General features: G+C 38.7%; 1 protein-coding gene across 13 annotated transcripts in view; it reads left to right on the top strand.

Annotated features, from left to right (window-relative positions):
- Window positions 1-21225, top strand: part of SCMH1 (Scm polycomb group protein homolog 1) — a 207393-nt gene that overhangs the window by 57269 nt on the left and 128899 nt on the right. The gene's annotated exons all lie outside the window — the stretch shown is intronic.

The following is a 21225-nucleotide window of genomic DNA, read 5'->3' as shown; positions in this document are numbered from 1 at the left end:
TTGCTTGAGCCCAAGAATTGGAGACTAGCCTGGGCAACATGGCGAAACCCCATCTCTACAAAGAATATGGAAGAGTAGCCAGTCGTGGTGGTGTGAGCCTGTAGTTTCAGCTACTAGGGAGGGTATAACACTTTATCACACTTATGTAACTCTCTGTCTTCTAGACTAAGAGAGGGTGCCTTGTTGTTTTTTTAATCCTTATTACCTAGCACAGGGCTGGAACTTAGGTAGTCAATGAATTTTTCATTTAAAGCATGAATAAATGCCGTTTCAGTATGGAAATATCAAAGATTTTAAGAGTGTTATTTTGAAAATAGTAAGTTGGAAATGGAATTTAAATGTCAAATTGAACAAGATTTAAGAGGAAGCTACTCTCTTTAAACCTATAATATTGCATTCATTGATTCATTTTATTGACCTAGATATGTGAGGTAGTAAGGAGAATAAGACATAATCTTTACTGACAAATAGTTCATAATTAAGATATGCATGCAATCAAACACAAATACACACATAAGATATAGATAGTTGCTACTATAATATCTCGGCACCCATAATATTGTTTGATGCTTAGTGAAACAGAATTTCAAGGCTGAATAGGGTCTTAGAAGTTTATCTAGTTATCTCCCTTTACAACCTGTGAATTTTTCTCTCAGCTTGAAAAAGTTTCAGCATCTTTGGTGATAAGTGGTCATTCAGCCTTTCTGCTTGTACATTTTAGTGTATAACCAATCCTCCACAGGACAATTCTCATTGCCAGAAAGCCTCTCTCTGACATCTGCTTCCTTGTAGTGAATGCTTTGTCGAATGCCTCCAGTCAAAAGACTACATTTTGTGAAATCCCTGGTGAGCATTCCAGTAGCATGTAAGCTAGAACAGGGGTCTTTTATCTGATTTGTTTAGTGGTATATCTCCAGTGCCTAGAATAATGACTGACAAACAGTGGTAATAAATATTTGTTGAATGAATGAATCTAAACATAAGCAGGATTTAGAGCATTATTTCAGTTCAGTTTTTTAATTGTCAGATTTACTCCCTTTGTGGACTATTACATCTTTCATTGCTGTTTCCTGATCAGTTCTTTGCCTGTATGGCATAGTTTAACTTATTGAGCCCTAAATTTTTCATCTGTAAAAAGTTATTAATAATACCTGAGATGGAATATCTGGTATTAATAATACCTGAGATGGAATATACCAGGCACTGGGCCTGGTATATATAGTAATGGTAAGTATTAGTTGAATCTGAAATGGAATCAGTGCAGCAACCTCTGAGCCTCCCCTGACCCTGACATTCCAGGAATGCAAGTTTATTTTTTAAAATTAATTAATTTCAAGAAGTATGCATAACACAGAATTTACCATTTTAATAATATTTTAGTGTACAGTTCAGAGACACTAAAGACATTCACATTGTTGTGCACCCATCACCACCATCAATCTCTAGAACTTTTTTCATCTTGCAGAACTGAAACTACCCGTTAAAAATGGTAAGTTCATTTTTAATATTAGCTTAGGTAAAGCATGACTGAACTGGCAAATCTGTAGTAGAAAAAATAATACATTCTAAAACTAAATATAAATGACATATTATCTGCAGTTTTAAATGATCTGTTTTCAGTTATTGTTTATTAATATGAATAATTGGTATCTTACCATGTGACTTCTAGGTATCATTCTCTATGTCACAGTTGTTTTGATGAGTGTGCATTGAAATGCTGACTTTTTAATATGGATAATTTTTCTCTCATTGCGTAACTTTCTGCATTTAGTAAAAAGACAACTTTACTTTTCCTTTTGACTGCTTGCTGTGTGCCAAACTCTAGGAATACTGACTGGCTTAAGATTATTTAGCTCTGACACTCTGACAGGCATAAATGTAGGAGGTGGGACTACTACTTTGCTTAGGGCTGTCACCAGAAAGCTGTTACAAAATAATATTTGTCCTGGACTGTGAGGAATAAATAGGAATTTCCCAAATAGAGAAAAGGGGAAGGTCCAGAGGTATGAAAGAGTATGAGTTTGGATGCAGTTTACAGTTGTATGAGCTTGGAAAGGGTGTATGTTTGGATACAGTTTAGGGATTGATCCTTGAAGACTTTTAAATGGGGTAGTGACATGTTTTATCTGATTTGTATTTTAGAAAAATAATGCTGACGTATGATTGGAAAGCAGTGAGAACAGATAAAGGAATTAAATAACTGTTTTTATTGGTCAGCGTGAGAGATAATGAAATCCTAAACTCTGAATGGGGCAGGGGAGATTAAAGAGAGGAGATGGTTATTTTAGAGGTACAACTGACAGAATTGGATAACCAGTTGGATCTGGAGGGCAAGAGGGATTACAGGTTTCTGATTTGTTATGTTAACTGGGATAGGGACTGCCAGAGAAGAAAGATACAAGTAGATTATTAAATAGTACCTATGTATTATAATATACTCTGAAACATGGCCATTATTCTTAGAACACTTTGAAAAAATGATAGGTGACTAGCTCCTTTTTTAATGTGTAGAATTCTATCAGATGCTGTATTCTCTTTATTTTGGGACAGTTGCCTGATTCAGGGACAGTTAGCTGATTCACTGAGTAGTTTATGGCAGTACTTAAAAATTACACATTTTGTAATGCATTTGTTTTCTTTAGTGCTGCTTTCCATGTTTCAGTAGTTTGTACGAAGAGTCTATTTCTTCCTAGAAGTTCCTTTTTCATTGTTTTTTTTAATTTTGTTTGTTTGTTTGTTTTTAAGACAGAGTCTTGCTCTGTTCCCCAGGCTGGAGTGCAGTGACATAATCCTGGCTCACTGCAGCCTGGACTTCCTGGGCTCAAGCAATCCTCCCATCACAGCCCCCTGAGTAGCTGAAATCACAGGTTCCACGCCCAGCTAATTTTTTAATTTTTTTATAGAGACAAGGTCTCATTATGTTGCTGAGACTAGTCTCGAACTCCTGGGCTCAATGAATCTTCCTGCCTTGGCCTCCCAAAGTGCTGGGATAACAGACATGGGCCACCGAACTTTTTGAAGTATTTGATGCCTTTCTGCCCTTAACTATTTGTTATTTTGTTCATTTTGCTGCATAATTGAGTATGGATTTTGTTTTTTTTGTTATTATACTTTAAGTTTTAGGGTACCTGTGCACAACCTGCAGGTTTGTTACATATGTATACATGTGCCATGTTGGTGTGCTGCACCCATTAACTCATCATTCAACATTAGGTATATCTCCTAATGCTATCCCTCCCCCATCCCCGCACCCCACAACAGGCCCCGGTGTGTGATGTTCCCCTTCCTGTGTCCATGTGTTCTCATTGTTCAATTCCCACCTTTGAGTGAGAACATGCAGTGTTTGGTTTTTTGTCCTTGCGATAGTTTGCTGAGGATGATGGTTTCCAGCTTCATCCATGTCCCTACAAAGGACATGAACTCATCATTTTTTATGGCTACATAGTATTCCATGGTGTATATATGCCACATTTTCTTAATCCAGTCTATCATTGTTGGACATTTGGATTGGTTCCAAGTCTTTGCTATTGTGAATAGTGCCGCAGTAAACATACGTGTGCGTGTGTCTTTATAGCAGCATGATTTATAATCCTTTGGGTATATACCCAGTAATGGGATGGCTGGGTCAAATGGTATTTCTAGTTCTAGATCCCTGAGGAATCATCACACTGATTTCCACAATGGTTGAACTAGTTTACAGTCCCACCAACAGTGTAAAAGTATTCCTATTTCTCCACATCCTCTCCAGCACCTGTTGTTTCCTGACTTTTTAATGATCGCCATTCTAACTGGTGTTTTTGATTTGCATTTCTCTGATGGCCAGTGATGAAGAGTATTTTTTCATGTGTTTTTTGGCTGCATAAATGTCTTCTTTTGAGAAGTGTCTGTTCATATCCTTCTCCCACTTTTTGATGGGGTTGTTTTTTTTTTTCTTGTAAATTTGTTTGAGTTCATTGTAGATTCTGGATATTAGCCCTTTGTCAGATGAGTAGATTGCAAAAATTTTCTCCCACTCTGTAGGTTGCCTGTTCACTCTGATGGTAGTTTCTTTTGCTGTGCAGAAGTTTTTTAGCTTAATTAGATCCCATTTGTCAATTTTGGCTTTTGTTGCCATTGCTTTTGGTGTTTTAGACATGAAGTCCTTGCCCATGCGTATGTCCCGAACGGTATTGCCTAGGTTTTCTTCTAGGGTTTTTATGGTTTTAGGTCTAACATTTAAGTCTTTAATCCATCTTGAATTAATTTTTGTATAAGGTGTAAGGAAGGGATCCAATTTCAGCTTTCTTTTTTTTTTTTTTTTTTTTTTTTTTTGAGACGGAGTCTTGCTCTGTCCCCCAGGCTGGAGTGCAGTGGCGTGATCTCAGCTCACTGCAAGCTCCGCCTTCCAGGTTCACGCCATTCTCCTGCCTCAGCCCTCTGAGTAACTGGGACTACAGGCGCCCACCAACACGCCCGGCTAATTTTTTGTATTTTTAGTAGAGACGGGGTTTCACCGTGTTAGCCAGGATGGTCTTGATCTCCTGACCTTGTGATCCGCCCACCTCGGCCTCCCAGAGTGCTGGGATTACAGGCTTGAGCCACTGCCCCTGGCCTCAGCTTTCTACATATGGCTAGCCAGTTTTCCCAGCATCATTTATTAAATAGGGAATCATTTCCCCATTTCTTGTTTTTGTCAGGTTTGTCAAAGATCAGATGGTTGTAGATATGCGGCATTATTTCTAAGGGCTCTGCTCTGTTCCATTGGTCTATATCTCTGTTTTGGTACCAGTACCATGCTGTTTTGGTTACTGTAGCCTTGTAGTATAGTTTGAAGTCAGGTAGCATGATGCCTCCAGCTTTGTTCTTTTGGCTTAGGAGTGACTTGAAAATGTGGGCTCTTTTTTGGTTCCATGGGAACTTTAAAGTAGTTTTTTCCAATTCTATGAAGAAAGTCATTGGTAGCTTGATGGGGATGGCACTGAATCTATAAATTACCTTGAGCAGTATGGCCATTTTCATGATATTGATTCTTCCTACCCATGTGCATGGAATGTTCTTCCATTTGTTTATATCCTCTTTTATTTCATTGAGCAGTGGCTTGCAGTTCTCCTTGAAGAGGTCCTTCACGTCCCTTGTAAGTTGGATTCCTAGGTATTTTATTCTGTTTGAAGCAATTGTGAATGGGAGTTCACTCATGATTTGGCTCTCTGTTTGTCTGTTATTGGTGTATAAGAATGCTTGTGATTTTTGCACATTGATTTTCTATCCTGAGACTTTGCTGAAGTTGCCTATCAGCTTAAGGAGATTTTGGGCTGAGACGATGGGGTTTTCTAGATATACAATCATGTTATCTGCAAACAGGGACAATTTGACTTCCTCTTTTCCTAATTGAATACCGTTTATTTCCTTCTCCTGCCTGATTGCCCTGGCCAGAACTTCCAACACTATGTTGAATAGGAGTGGTGAGAGAGGGCATCCCTGTCTCGTGCCAGTTTTCAAAGGGAATGCTTCCAGTTTTTGCCCATTCAGTATGACATTGGCTGTGGGTTTGTCATATATAGCTCTTATTATTTTGAGATACATCCCATCAATACCTAATTTATTGAGAGTTTTTAGCATGAAGGGTTGTTGAATTTTGTCAAAGGCCTTTTCTGCGTCTATTGAGATAATCATATGGTTTTTGTCGTTGGTTCTGTTTATGTGCTGGATTACATTTATTGATTTGTGTATGTTGAACCAGCCTTGCATCCCAGGGATGAAGCCCACATGATCATGGTGGATAAGCTTTTTGATGTGCTGCTGGATTTGGTTTGCCAGTATTTCATTGAGGATTTTTGCATTGATGTTCATCAGGAATATTGGTCTAAAATTGTCTTTTTTTGTTGTGTCTCTGCCAGGCTTTGGTATCAGGATGATGCTGGCCTCATAAAATGAGTTAGGGAGGATTCCTTCTTTTTCTATTGATTGGAATAGTTTCGGAAGGAATGGTACCAGCTCCTCCTTGTACCTCTGGTAGAATTCGGCTGTGAATCCATCTGGTCTTGGACTTTTTTTGGTTGGTAAGCTATTAATTATTGCCTCAATTTCAGAGCCTGTTATTGGTCTATTCAGAGATTCAACTTCTTCCTGGTTTAGTCTTGGGAGGGTGTATGTGTCGAGGAATTCATCCATTTCTTCTAGATTTTCTAGTTTATTTGCGTAGAGGTGTTTATAGTATTCACTGATGGTAGTTTGTATTTCTGTGGGATCAGTGGTGATATCCCCTTTATCATTTTTTATTGCATCTATTTGATTCTTCTCTCTTTTCTTATTAGTCTTGCTAACGGTCTATCAATTTTGTTGATCTTTTCAAAAAACCAGCTCCTGGATTCATTGATTTTTTGAAGGGTTTTTTTGTGTGTCTATTTCCTTCAGTTCTGCTCTGATCTTAGTTATTTCTTGCCTTCTGCTAACTTTTGAATGTGTTTGCTCTTGCTTCTCTAGTTCTTTTAATTGTGATGTTAGGGTGTCAATTTTGGATCTTTCCTGCTTTCTCTTGTGGGCATTTAGTGCTATAAATTTCCCTCTACACACTGCTTTGAATGTGTCCCAGAGATTCTGGCATGTTCTGTCTTTGTTTTTGTTGGTTTCAAAGAACATCTTTATTTCTGCCTTCATTTCGTTATGTACCCAGTAGTCATTCAGAAGCAGGTTGTTCAGTTTCCATGTAGTTGAGCGGTTTTGAGTGAGTTTCTTAATCCTGAGTTCTGGTTTGATTGCACTGTGGTCTGAGAGACAGCTTGTTATAATTTCTGTTCTTTTACATTTGCTGAGGAGTGCTTTACCTCCAACTATGTGGTCAATTTTGGAATAAGTGCGGTGTGGTGCTGAGAAGAATGTGCATTCTGTTGATTTGGGGTGGAGAGTTCTGTAGATGTCTATTAGGTCTGCTTGGTGCAGAGCTGAGTTCAATTCCTGGATATCCTTGTTAACTTTCTGTCTTGTTGATCTGTCTAATGTTGACAGTGGGTTGTTAAAGTCTCCCATTATTATTTTGTGGGAGTCTAAGTCTATTTGTAGGTCTCTAAGGACTTGCTTTATGAATCTGGGTGCTCCTGTATTGGGTGCATATATATTTAGGATAGTTAGCTCTTCTTGTTGAATTGAACCCTTTACCATTATGTAATGGCCTTCTTTGTCTCTTTTGATCTTTGTTGGTTTAAAGTCTGTTTTATCAGAGACTAAGATTGCAACCTCTGCTTTTTTTTGTTTTCCATTTGCTTGGTAGATCTTCCTCCATCCCTTTATTTTGAGCCTATGTGTGTCTCTGCACGTGAAATGGGTCTCTTGAATACAGCACACTGATGGGTCTTGACTCTTTATCCAATTTGCCAGTCTGTGTCTTTTAATTAGAGCATTTAGCCCATTTACACGTAAGGTTAGTATTGTTATGTGTGAATTTGATCCTGTCATTATGATGTTAGCTGGTTATTTTGCTCATTAGTTGATACAGTTTCTTCCTAGCCTCGATGGTCTTTACAATTTGGCATGTTTTTGCAGTGGCTGGTACCGGTTGTTCCTTTCCATGTTTGGTGCTTTCTTCAGGAGCTCTTTTAGGGCAGGTCTGGTGGTAGAATCTCTCAGCATTTGCTTGTCTATAAAGGATTTTATTTCTCCTTCACTTATGAAGCTTAGTTTGGCTGGATATGAAATTCTGGGTTGAAAATTCTTTTCTTTAAGAATGTTGAATATTGGTCCCCACTCTCTTCTGGCTTGTGGAGTTTCTGCCGAGAGATCAGCTGTTAGTCTGATGGGCTTCCCTTTGTGGGTAACCCGACCTTTCTCTCTGGCTGCCATTAACAATTTTTCCTTCATTTCAACTTTGGTGAATCTGACAATTATGTGTCTTGGAGTTGCTCTTCTGAAGGAGTATGTTTGTGGCATTTTCTGTATTTCTTGAATTTGAATGTTGGCCTGCCTTGCTAGATTGGGAAAGTTCTCCTGGATAGTATCTTGCAGAGTGTTTTCCAACTTTGTTCCATTCTCCCCGTCACTTTCAGTACACCAATCAGATGTAGATTTGGTCTTTTCACATAGTCCCATATTTCTTGGAGGCTTTGTTCGTTTCTTTTTATTCTTTTTTCTCTAAACTTCTCTTCTCGCTTCATTTCATTCATTTGATCTTCCATCACTGGTACCCTTTCTTCCAGTTGATCTAATTGGCTACTGAGGCTTATGCATTCATCACGTAGTTCTTATGCCTTGGTTTTCAGCTCCATCAGGTCCTTTAAGGACTTCTCTGCATTGGTTATTCTAGTTAGCCATTCGTCTAATTTTTTTTTCAAAGTTTTTTAACTTCTTTGCCATGGGTTCAGACTTCCTCCTTTAGCTTGGAGTAGTTTGATCGTCTGAAGCCTTCTTCTCTCAACTTGTCAAAGTCATTCTCCGTTCAGCTTTGTTCCATTGCTGGTGAGGAGCTGCGTTCCTCTGAAGGAGGAGAGGCACTCTGATTTTTAGAGTTTCCAGTTTTTCTGCTCTGATTTTTCCCCATCTTTGTGGTTTTATCTACCTTTGGTCTTTGATGATGGTGACGTACAGATGGGATTTTGGTGTGGATGTCTTTTCTGTTTGTTAGTTTTCCTTCTAACAGTCAGGACCCTCAGCTGCAGATCTGTTGGAGTTTGCTGGAGGTTCACTCCAGATGCTGTTTGCCTGGGTATCAGCAGTGGAGGCTGCAGAACAGCAGATATTGGTGAACAGCAAATGTTGCTGCCTGATCGTTCCTCTGGAAGTTTTGTCTCAGAGGAGTACCCGGCCGTGTGAGGTGTCAGTCTGCTCCTACTGGGGGGTGCCTCCCAGTTAGGCTACTTGGGGGTCAGGGACCCACTCGAGGAGGCAGTCTGTCCATTCTCAGATCTCCAGCTGTGTGCTAGGAGAACCACTACTCTCTTCAAAGCTGTCAGATAGACATTTAAGTCTGCAGAGGATTCTGCTCTCTTTTTTTTGGCTATGTCCTGCCCCGAGAGGTGGAGTCTACAGAGGTAGGCAGGCCTTCTTGAGCTGCAGTGGGCTCCACCCAGTTCGAGCTTCCCGGCCACTTTGTTTACCTACTGAAGCCTCAGCAATGGCGGGCTCCCCTCCCCTAGCCTCACTGCCACCTTGCAGTTTGATCTCAGACTGCTGTGCTAGCAATGAGCAAGGCTCCGTGGGCGTAGGACCCTCTGAGCCAGGTGTGGGATATAATCTCCTGGTGTGCCATTTGCTAAGACCGTTGGAAAAGCGCAGTATAAGGGTGAGAGTGACCCGATTTCCCAGGTGCCATCTGTCACCCCTTTCTTTGACTAGGAAAGAGAATTCCCTGACCCCTTGTGCTTCCCAGGTGAGGCGACACCTCGCCTTGCTTCGGCTCACGCTCGGTGCGCTGCAGCCACTGTCCTGCACGCACTTTCCAACACTCCCCAGTGAGATGAACCTGGTACCTCAGTTGGAAATGCAGAAATCATCAGTCTTCTGCATCGCTCACGCTGGGAGCTGTAGACTGGAGCTGTTCCTATTCGGCCATCTTGGCGCCACCCCCCCCCGGATTTTGTTTTCTTTACTGGAATACTTCCTCTTTTCTCCTCTTTCTTTCTTTCTTTTTTGTTTTTTTTGAGACAAGTCTCACTCTGTTGCCCAGGCTAGACTAATTTTTCTAAATTGCATTGGTTGCTTTTGAATGTTGTTTTACTGATGATCTTTCAGCCTGGTTTCTATTTGTTGTGGCTTCCTTGAACCAATTTTGTGTATACTGGTAGCTCATCTTTACTTAAGCAGTATAGTACTAAAAACTTGTATATAAATGGAATATATATTGTATATTTAATTTTTAAGAATATATGTTTTCTAATTATGCAAATTTTTTAACATAAATTTAATCATGATCCCCTAATATATTTGTCAGTAATTTTAAAGCCTAATCTAGTTTTTAATCTTTATTGATGATTCAGAGGAAAACAGGCATAGCAGGCTACTAGAAAGACAGGGGATGTAAAAACCAGGAGTGAAGGCAAACACTTGGAGTGGGACACTGGCCAATGTTGCTGCAATGTAGTAGAAAATGGAGAAGTCATAACAGATAAGATTAGAGAGGTGGCATGAGTCCAATCCTGCATGGCTTTGTCAAGCACCCTTAACTGAGTATGAAGCTATTGGAGGTCCTTCAGGAGAGAAATGACCTTATCTGTTTTATGTTTTAAAATACTCTGACCTAGTACTAGGGCTCTCCCCCAAAACAGAAACAATGGGAGCTGTGTAGGTAGGTAAAGAGAGAGATTTATTGTGGGAATTGGCTCACAGGATTATAGAGGCTGAGAAATCCCATGATATACTATCTGTAAGCTGGTGCCATAATTTAGTCTGAGTCCCAAGACCTGAGAATCAGGGAGCCGATGGTGTAACTCCTCCTTCAGTGCCAAAGACCTGAAAACCAGTGGTGAAGGCAGAGGGCACTGGAGGCTCAAGAACTAGGAGCTCCCGTGTCCAAGGGCAGGAGAAGATGGATGTCCTAGCTCAAGAAATGAGAGAATTCACTCTTCCTTCACCTTTTTGTGCTATTTGGACCCTCAGTGGATTGGATAATGCCCACACACATTGGTGAGGGCAATCTTTACTCAGTCTACTGATTCAAATGTTAATCTCTTCAATAAATACCACCACAGATACACTCAGAAATAATGTTTACCAGCTATCTGGGCATCCCTTAGCCCAGTTAAGTTGACACATAAAGTTAACCATCACAAGTACTCCTTTTCAACTCGGCATCCACATGTATTTCTTTATGCCATATTTGATCTCCAAATGAAGACAGTAACAAGGTCATTATTCTACCTAACATAAACAGCTATCCTGCATACAACCGAAAACACACTAGCCCCTTCCCCAGGAGAGTGAAGTTCTTCAGTGATGTTTACTCTTCTCCTGATAGCCTGTAACTTAAATATTATGATGTAAAATTAACAATACTTAAATATTGATATAAAGTCAATACAACTTTTGTTACATGATAAGAAAATAAGATAGGAAAGAAAGCAAAGATATTTGCTTACTATATGTATATATACACACCAACATGCATAATGAAATAAAGAGAAAAAACTTAGAACAATTACAGTTCTTGTTTCTGTAACTGGTCACATGGTTATTGCTGGTATTTATAACTTATCTATTCAGTATTTATTTATTTATTTATTTATTTGCCTTCTGCAAGAACCTCATTCTTTACCCGTCAGAGTGATCCAAAGGTTTGGCCCATTTGTAGTTCTGCCTGGATTGCGTTTTTGTAGTTATCCATTGGCCCTAATCACAACGTGGAGTGATACTGAGAAACACCCTAAGGTATCTCCTGTACTCTAGACCTACTCTTCAATTCTTCCATTGTGGAGTAGTAGTTCAGTTTCTCCTTGATAGTCCAGATGAATCACCTCAGCCAGCAACACCACAACTCCCTCCTTACCTGTTGACTCAGAGGCATGAGGAGCCCAGAGTAGCTCGGTGGCAGTTTAAAAAAAAAAAAAAAAAATTGGAGACTTTTTTGGTTTTGTCTTTTATTGTTTTTTAATTGAAACATAATTGTACATATTTATTGGGTACAGTGTGATATTTCAATACATGTACACAGTGTGTAATGATCGAATTGGTAATTAGTATATCAATCTCTTCAAACATTTATCATTTATTTGTGTTGGGAGCATTCAGAAATATGCTCTTCTTGCTATTTGAAAATACATAATAAGTTCTCATTAATTATAGTCACTCTATAGTGCTATAGAACACTATAACTTATTTCTTTTATTTAGCTGTACTTTTATGTTTGTCCCCCTACCTCCCCTTCTTTCCCTTTAGTAACCACTATTCTGTCTACTATGAGGTTGGCTTTTTTAGCTTCCACATATGACTGAAAACGTGGTATTTCTTTCTGTGCCTGGCTTATTTCATTAACCTGATGTTCTACAAGCTAATCCATGTTGCCACAAATTACAGAATTTCATTCTTTTTATAGCTAAATAGTATCCCATTGTTTATATATACCATATTTACTTTATTTATCTAATGATGGACACTTTGGTTGATCCCATATCTTGACTATTATGAATAGTGCTGCAATAAACATGGGAGTGCAGATAACTGTTCGACATACTGATTTCCTTTCCTGTGGATATGTACCCAGTACTGGAATTGCTAGATCATATGGTAGTATTCTTTTCAGATTTTTGAGGAACCTTCATCCTGTTTTCCATAATAGCTGTACTAATTTACAATACCACCAACAGTGAATAAGAGTTCCCCTTTCTCCACATTTTTGTCAGCATTTATTTTTGTCTTTTTAGTAGTAGCCACTGTAACTAGGGTAAGATGATATCTCATTGTGGTTTTGATTTGCATTTCCCTGATGATTAGTGATGCTGAGCATTTTTTCATATACCTGTTAGCCATTTCTGTGTCTTCGAGAGATACCTATTCAGCTCATTTGTTTATTTTTAAATCAGATTATTTGTTGTTTTGTGTTTTGGGGGGGAGTTTTTTGGTTTTTGCTGTTGTTTGAGCTCCCTGCATGTTCTGGATATTAATCCCTTGTTGGATGAATAGTTTACATATATTTCTCCCATTCTGTACTCTTTTCCCTCTGTTGATTGTTTCCTTTGCTGTGCAGAAGCTTTTTAGTTTGATATAATCTCATGATGTCTAATTGTGTAATTTTGTTTTTGTTGCCTATGCTTTTGAGGTCTTCTCCATAAAATCTTTGCCCAGATCAATGTCTTGAAGCATTTCTCCTACGTTTTTTTTCTAGTAGTTTTATAGTTTCAGGCCTTCATTTAAGTCTTGATCTGTTCTAAGTTGATTTTTATACATGATGAGAGATAGGGGTCTAGTTTTATTTTTCTGCATATAGATATCCAGTTTTCCCAGCACTATTTATTGAGGATACTGTCCCTTCCCCAGTGAATGTTCTTGATGCCTTTCTCAAAAATCAGTTGGCTGTAAATACATGGATTTATTTCTGGGTTCTCTATTCTGGGTTCCACTGGTATATAGGTGTGTTCTTATGCCAATACTGTGGTGTTTTGTTTACCTTATCTTTGTAGTATATTTTGAAATCCAGTAGTGTGATTTCAAACGCAAAAGCTGGAGGCATCCAGCTTTGTTCTTTTTTGCTCAGGTTTGCTTTGGCTATTCAGAGACTTTTGTGGTTCCATACAAATTTTAGGGTTTTTTTTTCTATTTTTGTGAAGAATGTCATTGGTGTTTTGATAGGGATTGCATTGAATCTATAGACGACTTTTGGTAGTATGGTCATTTTAACAATATTAAGCCTTCCAATCCATGAACATGAGGTATCTTTCTATTTTTTTGTCCTCTTCCATTTCTTTCATCAATGTCCTGTAGTTTCCCTTGTAGAGATCTTTCACCTCCTTGGATAAATTTATTCATAGGTATTTTTTTATAGCTATTGTAAATGAGATTGCTTTCTTGATTTCTTTTTTACTAGTTCATTGTTGGTTCAGTGCTACTGATTTTTATATGTTGATTTTGTGTCCTGCAGCTTTCCTGAATTTGTTGATCAGTTCTAAGAATTTTTTGGTAGAGCTTTCTTTTTTTTTTTTTTTTTTTTGAGATGGAGTCTTGCTCTGTTGCCCAGGCTGGAGTGCAGTGGTATGAACATGGCTCACTGCAGCCTTAACCTCTCAAAAGATCCTCCCACCTCAGCCTCCCAAGTAGTTGGGACCACAGGCATGTGCCACCATCCTGGCTAACTTTTTGTATTTTTTATAGAGATGGGGTCTTGCCATGTTGCCCAGGTTGGTCTTGAAGTCCTGGGCTCAAGTGATACTTCTGTCTCACCCTCCCAAAGTGCTGGAATTACAGGCGTGAGCCACCGTGCCCAGCCATCTTTCCTCTTAATACTGCTTTTGCTGTATCCCATAGGTTTGGGTATGTTATGTTTCTATTTTCATTTGTTTCAAGAAACTTTAAAATTTTCTCCTTAATTTCTTCATTGACCCATTGGTTATTTAGGAACATGTTTAATTTCTTTCTTTTTCTACAGTTTTGAAAGTTCCTCTTGTTATTGGTTTCTATTTTTATTCCATTGTGGTCTGAAATGATACTTGATATGATTTCAGTTCTCTTAAATTTGGTGAGATTTACTTATGGTCTAATTTGGAGAATGCTCCATGTGCTGATGAAAAGAATGTATATTATACAGCTGTTGGATAACAGTAAAAGTACTGTCACCTAGCTGGCACTGTAACTGCATCATTTTTTTTTTTTTTTAATTTTTAGTAGAGACGGGGTTTTACCACAAGGCCATTCCATAGTTCTGTCAAGCCAGCTGCTTCAGGATGATGCATGTTAAGATCATTAATTCCATGAGCATAAGCTTATTGCCACACTTCTTTGTGTGGCTTCTTGGTCAGAAGCAGTGCTGTCTGTAATGGTGGATAAGGGATTTTGTGAGTCTGCAGTTGGTAGTTTTGACAGTAGAATTGCATGCAGGGAAGGCAAATCAATATCCAGAGTAAATGTCTGTTCCAGCTGGACAAAATGCTGTCCCTTCTATGAAGGAAGCAGTCCATTGTAATCAGCCCGCCACTGGGTAGCTGGCTGATCACCCTGGGAAATAGTGCCATATCAGGGGCTCAATGTTGATCTCTGCTACTGGCAGATTGGGCACTCAGCAGTGGCCATCGCCAGATTGGCCTTGGTAAGTGGAAGTCCGTGCTGCTGAACTTATGCATAATTTCTATGCAAATAAGTGATGGAGGTGCCATTTACTGGGTTGGGGAAGACAAAAAGTAACAAGATGACAGAGGATGGCCTTCTGTTTTGGTCATGCTAAGTTTTTAATATCTGATTGATAACCATGTAGAAATGGCCTACAGGTAGTTGTTTATGTGAATGTATGTGGGATTCTAAGAATCCAGTTCTGGAAATGTGAATTTGGAAGTGATCTTAATGGAGTGGTGAGCAGACACACCCTATTTGAATGAGGAGATAATATGGGGTAGTGAGGAGGCAATAACTGTGAGGTAGTGAAGAGGCAATAACTGCAGATAACTCTTAAGTTTTCCTGTGAAGGAGAGCAAAGAAATACAGGGATATAATAGGAGGGATATGTGTGGGATTAAGAGAAGGGTATGAGGTTTTGTTTGTTTATTTTAGGTTTTCATTGATAGGAAATAATAGAGTAGTAAGAATGCTGGTGCAAATGATCTATTAGAAAGGAGGTACTTGATAGTAGGGTCAGCAATGTGGCAGAATAGGAAACTCCTGACTCTCCCTCCACCCATGGATGCACCAAATAAATATCTATTCATGGATCAGTTCTCTCTCAGAGAAAGTCAGAGACTAGTTGAAAGATTCCTACCCATGGGGCAACTTGAGGAAACATCCTCATCGAATGGGTAGGAAAAACTGAAGCACGCTAGGGCCAGACCCCACCCTGGGCATTGTGCCATAAAATTGGGAGGGGAAGCCCTAGCATCCAACTTCTCCCCGTGGAGAGGAGGGTTTTAACTCCACATATAGCATCCTAACTTAAGATTCTTCATGGTCTGGCTCTTAATTCACCAACTCTGGGAGCAGAGGGGATTAGACAATGCAAGTCTTTCTAGACCACAGGAAAAAAGCCGCAGTTAGATATGGGCATTTAAACACTTCAGAGCTTTCATCCCCCAGGAGCAATACATAGAAGGGACTTAAGAAATGAAGCTCCCTGTTTGCCCCCAGAAGGAGTTTATGACACACTATTCCAGCAGCTTCTTGGTTGTTTGGCTTCTAACTAACTTACATTGGTGGAGTTTAGTGGCAGTCAAATATTAACCTGCCACCAGCCTGGGAAGAGTTTGTCCACACATTGAGTACCTCAGCTTTCACAGCTTCCACCAAGGGTCTACATCCTAAACCTCTCAGCTCTGGGAGAAGAAGGGATTGGCCTATGCAGATCTCTAGACCTCTGCAGGAAAAAAGCAGCAGATTTATATGGGTACAGAAGCACATCCCTGGACTTTATTCCCCAGGAGAAGTGCAGAGAAGGAGCTTAAAGTGTAGCCCCCTGTTTTTCCCCAGAAGGGATTTATGACATACTCTTCTGGTGACTACTTGCCAGCCTGGCTTCCGACTAACTTGCATTGAGGAATTAAAGGGGTAGACAAATATTAACCTGACACCACCCAGATAGGCATATGTCCACACAACGAGTGTCCCAACTTTTATAGCTGTCTCCCAAAGGATTATATCCTAAACATCTTAGCTCTGGGAGCCAAGGGAACTAGGCATAGATGAGTTTTTCTAGATCACAGAACAATGGGGTGGCTTTAAAGAGGTATACAAATACCTTCAGAGGTTATACCTCCTATGAGCAGTGCAGAAAGGAAGTAGGAACATGTAGGTCCCATTTGTTCTCCAGAAGGGGCTTATAGCACACACTTCCAGCAGCTACTTGACAGCCTGGCTTCTAAGGAACTTGCGTTCGGGAGCTGATGGGAAAACAAACAGTAGCCCTCTAGCTAATCTCAGTGATAAATCCAAGGCTACTCATTCTTCCTGGAAGGAGTTTGGTCATGCCTCAAGTGCCACAACTTCTATAACTTCCACCCAAGGGACAAGCTTTGGGAGTCAGTGGAGCTTTGCATTCATGAGTAGCCTTAGACCACAGCAAACAAAAAGGTGGACTTAAAGTAGGACCACTTCTACGAGCTTCTCCTCAAGATCAGAGGGTGCAACCTGAATGTGAGTAAAGGTTTTTGCCATAGATCTTCTCCTTAGCTTAGTGCAGAGAGAGTGGGACATAAATGCTCAGGCTCAGCTATGAAGATAGAAGGAAATGGAAAACCCATTCAGCACCTCAACATCTCCAGCTACATCTAGAGATTCTGGCTCGTATTCTATGGTATTGTGGGGGTATTGACGGAATGTGGTACATCCTAAGCTCAAGGGGACCATCAAAAAAGAGACAGCAGTCTGAATAAACACAGAGATTAGAGAGCACCTTAAAATTTTTGGGTGGATGGATTGGTGAGATCCTTCTCCTACATGAGGCCAGTCTGACAAGTCTGGGAGAGGTTATATTCTTATTTAATGCATAGAAGCTAACACAAAAATCAAAGAACAGAGAGTCTATTCCAAAAAAAAAAAAAACAACAAATCTCCACAAGTGAAATAGAGATATGTGATTTAACCTGACAGAGAATCTAAGACAATGGTTATAAAGATGTTCACTGAAGTCAAAAGAGCAATGAAAGAACAAACTAAGAACTTTGACAAAGAGATAGAAAGCATAAAATAGTACCAAATAGATATCAAAGATGTGAAAAATACTGTAACTGAACTAAAAAAATTCGATGGAGGTATTCAACAGCAGATTCGATGAAGTAGAAGGATTGATGAAATCAAAGGTCACTGAAAAAAGTCCAATCTGAGCAAAAAGAAAAAAGAATGAAAAGGATAGTTTAAAGATAGTTTATGAGACCTGTGGGACACCATCAAGTGGACAACAAATGCATTATTGATACGTCAGAAAAAGAAGAAATAAAATATATTCAAAGAAATTATGTCAGAAAACTTCCAAAGCCTGGGGAAGGAGATAGAAAGCCAGATCCAGGAAGCCCAAAGAACACCAAATAAGATGAACCCAAAAAGATCCACACCAAGGCAAGTTATAATCAAATTCTAAGTTAGAGAGAGTTGAAGGCAGCAAGGGAAAAGTGAATTGTCATATGTAAGGGAACCACCCTAAGGCCAGCAGTGGATTTCACAGCAGAAACCTTGCAGATCAGAAGAGAGTAGGATGATATATTCAAAACCCTGAAAGGGGGGAAAAAAAAACACTGCCAGCAAAGCATACTGTACCCAGCAATCCTGTCTTTCAAAAACAAAGGGATGATCAAGACTTTCTCAAATAAAAACAGAATTTATCCCCACTAGACCAGCCTTACAAGAAATGCTAAAGGGAATTCGGAAGAGAACGTTAATCAGTAATGTGAAAACATATGAAAGTATAAAACTCACTGAAAGAAGAGATATTACAACTGACAACATAGAAATACAAAGGATTAATGGGTGCAGCAAAACAACATGGCACATGGATACATATGTAACAAACCTGCACATTGTGCCCATGTACCCTAAAACCTAAAGTATAATAATAAAAAAAAATACAAAGGATCATGAAAGACTACTATGAACAGTTATAAGCCAACAAATTGGACAACCAGAAGAAATGAATACATTGCTAGAAATATGTAGCTTACCAAGACTGAATCACAAAGCAGTTGGAAATCTGAATAGTCCAATTATGAGTAATGAGATTCAATCAGTAATTGAAAGTCTCCAATCAAAGTAAAGCCTAGGACCTAATGGCATCATAGCCGAATTGTACCAGACACTTAAAGAAGAACCAATACCAGTCCTTCTCAAACTCTTCCAGAAAGTTGAAGAGGAGGGAATTCTTCAAAATTTATTTTATGAGGCTAGCAGTACCTTGATACCAAAGCCAGACGAAGATACGACAAGAGAAGAAGACTACATCTCCCTTCATCTGAATGGTAAGAGGAAAAAGAAGACTGCAGACCAATCTCACTGATGAACATGGATGCAAAAATCTTCAACAAAATACTAAGAAACCATATTCAGTAGTATATTAAAAGGATCATTCACCATGATTAAGTGGGATTTGCCCTTGGGATGTGATGTAAATGAATAAATGTGATTCACCATATAACAGAATGAAGGACAAAAATCACATGATCATCTGAATAGATGGAGAAAATGCATTTGACAAAATTCAACATCCTTTCATGATGAAAACTCTCAATATATTAGATATAGAAGGAATGTTCCTCAACACAATAAAGGCCATATATGACGAGCTCACAGCTAGCATTGTACTCAGTGGTAAGAAGTTGAAGGCTTTTCCTATAAGATCTAGAACAAGACAAGGATGCCCACTCTTACCACTTCTGTTCAACATAGTACCAGAAGTCCTAGCCTGAGCAATTAGGCAAGAAAAAGAAATAAAAGGCATCCAAATAGGAAAGGGTGAAATGAAATTGTCTCTGTTTGCTGACAACATGATCTTACATACTGAAAATCTCAAAGACTGTACCAAAACACCATTTGAATTAGACAAATCCAGGAAAGTTGCAGGATATAAAATCAACTTACAAAAGTCAGTAGCATTTCTAGACACTAACAGTGAACTTTCTGAAAAAGAAATTAAGAAAACAATCCCATTTACAATACCACTTACTTCTAAGTAAAATACTTAGAAGTAACTTTAACGAAGGAAGTGAAAGATCTATACACTGAGAACTGTAAGACACTGATGAAGGAAATTAAGGATATCACAAATAAGTGGAAAGATACCCAGTGTTTATGGATGGGAAGAATTTAATATTGTGAAAGTATTTATACCACCAGAAGAAATCTACAGATTTAATGCAACTGCCATCAGAATTCTAATGTCATTCTTCACAGAAGTAGAAAAAACAATGCTAAAATTCATGTGTGGAGCCACAAAAGATCCCAAATAGCCAAACAATCTTGACCAAAAAGAGCAAAGCTGGAGACATCACACTACTGTATTGCAAAATTTATTACAAAGCTATAGCAATCAAAAAAGCATGGTGCTGGCATAAAAACAGACAAATCTCCCAATGAAATAGGACAGAGAGCCCAGAAATAAACCCATGCATTACAGTCAATTGCTTTTTACAGGAACACACATTGAGGAAAGGACAATCTGTTCAAAAGGTGGTATTGGGAAAACTGGATATCCACATATAGAAGAATGAAAGTGGATCTTTATTTCACCCCTCATACAAGAATCAACTCAAAATGGATTAAAGACTTGAAACTATGAAACTGAAACTATAAAACTGCTAGAGGTCTGGACAGAGATTTCTTTGATACGAACCCAAAAGCATAAGCAATAAAAGCAAAAATAGACAAATGGAATTGCATTAAAGTGAAAAGCTACTGCATAGAAAAGGAAACAATTAATGAAGTAAAGAGACAACACACAGATTGGGAGAAAATATTTGCAAATCATACACTGGAGAAGGGACTAATATCCAAAGTATACTAGGAACTCAAACTACTCAGTAACAAGAAAACAGCCCTGTTAAAAATAAGCAAAGGACTTGAATAGACATTTTTCAAAAGAAAACATATAAATAGGCCACAGATATATGAAAAAAGTCCAGCATCTCTAATCATCAGAGAAATGCAAATGAAAACCACAGTGAGATACCCTATAGCCAACATCTGTTAGGTTGGCTATTATCAAAAAGATGAAAGATAAATGTTGGCAAGGATTACAAGAAAAAGGAACCGTTATACACTGTTATGGATATCACAAATGAGTACAGCCATTTTGAAAAACAGGATGGAGGTTCCTCAAAACACTGAAAATAGAATTACCATATGATGATGCATCAATCCCACTACTGGCTATATCCCCAAAGGAAATGAAATCAGTATGTTGAAGGGATAGCTTCATCTGCATGCCCGTATTCATTGCAGCACTATTCACAGTAGCCAAGATATGGGAATAACTTAAGTGTCCATCAATATATGAATGGATTTAGAAATGTGGTATATATACACAATTGAATACATTCTGCCTTAAAAAATAGGAAATTCTGTCATTTTTGACAACGTGGATGAACCTAGAGGATGTAATGTTGAAGTCAGGTACAGAATGACAAATACCATATAATCTCACATGTAGAATCTAAACAAAGTCTAACTTACAGAGAAGTAGAGAGTAGAATGGTGATAACCAGAGGCTGGGAGGGGAGGGGTGAGTATAGAAAAAAGGGATACATTGGTCAACAGGTGGAAAGTTATAGTTAGATAGGAGGAGTAGTTCTGGTGTTCTATTGCAGAGCATGTTGACTGTAGTTAATAATAATGTATTATATATTTCAGAATAGCTAAAGAGAGAATTTTAAATGTTCTTACCACAAAGAAATTATAAATATTTGAAGTAATGGATATACTAATTGCTGTACTCTGGTTTGATCATTCCACAATGTGTACGTATATTGAAACATCACTTTACACCCCATAAATACGTAAAATTTTTGTTGGCCAATTATAAATAAAAGCAAAACAAAAAAAATAAAGGGGATACTTGCAAGGTTTTTGAGAGGATGAGAGACTCTGGGACCTGCAGCTAAAATGGAGGGTTGGCTTTTGATAAAAACAGAGACACTTCATCCACAGTAA

This window comes from Nomascus leucogenys, chromosome 12 (genome assembly GCF_006542625.1).
Source record: "Nomascus leucogenys isolate Asia chromosome 12, Asia_NLE_v1, whole genome shotgun sequence".
NCBI classification, from domain to species: Eukaryota; Metazoa; Chordata; class Mammalia; order Primates; family Hylobatidae; genus Nomascus; species Nomascus leucogenys.
Note: the sequence above shows the minus strand (reverse complement) of the source record. Positions and strands in the feature narration are given on the sequence as shown.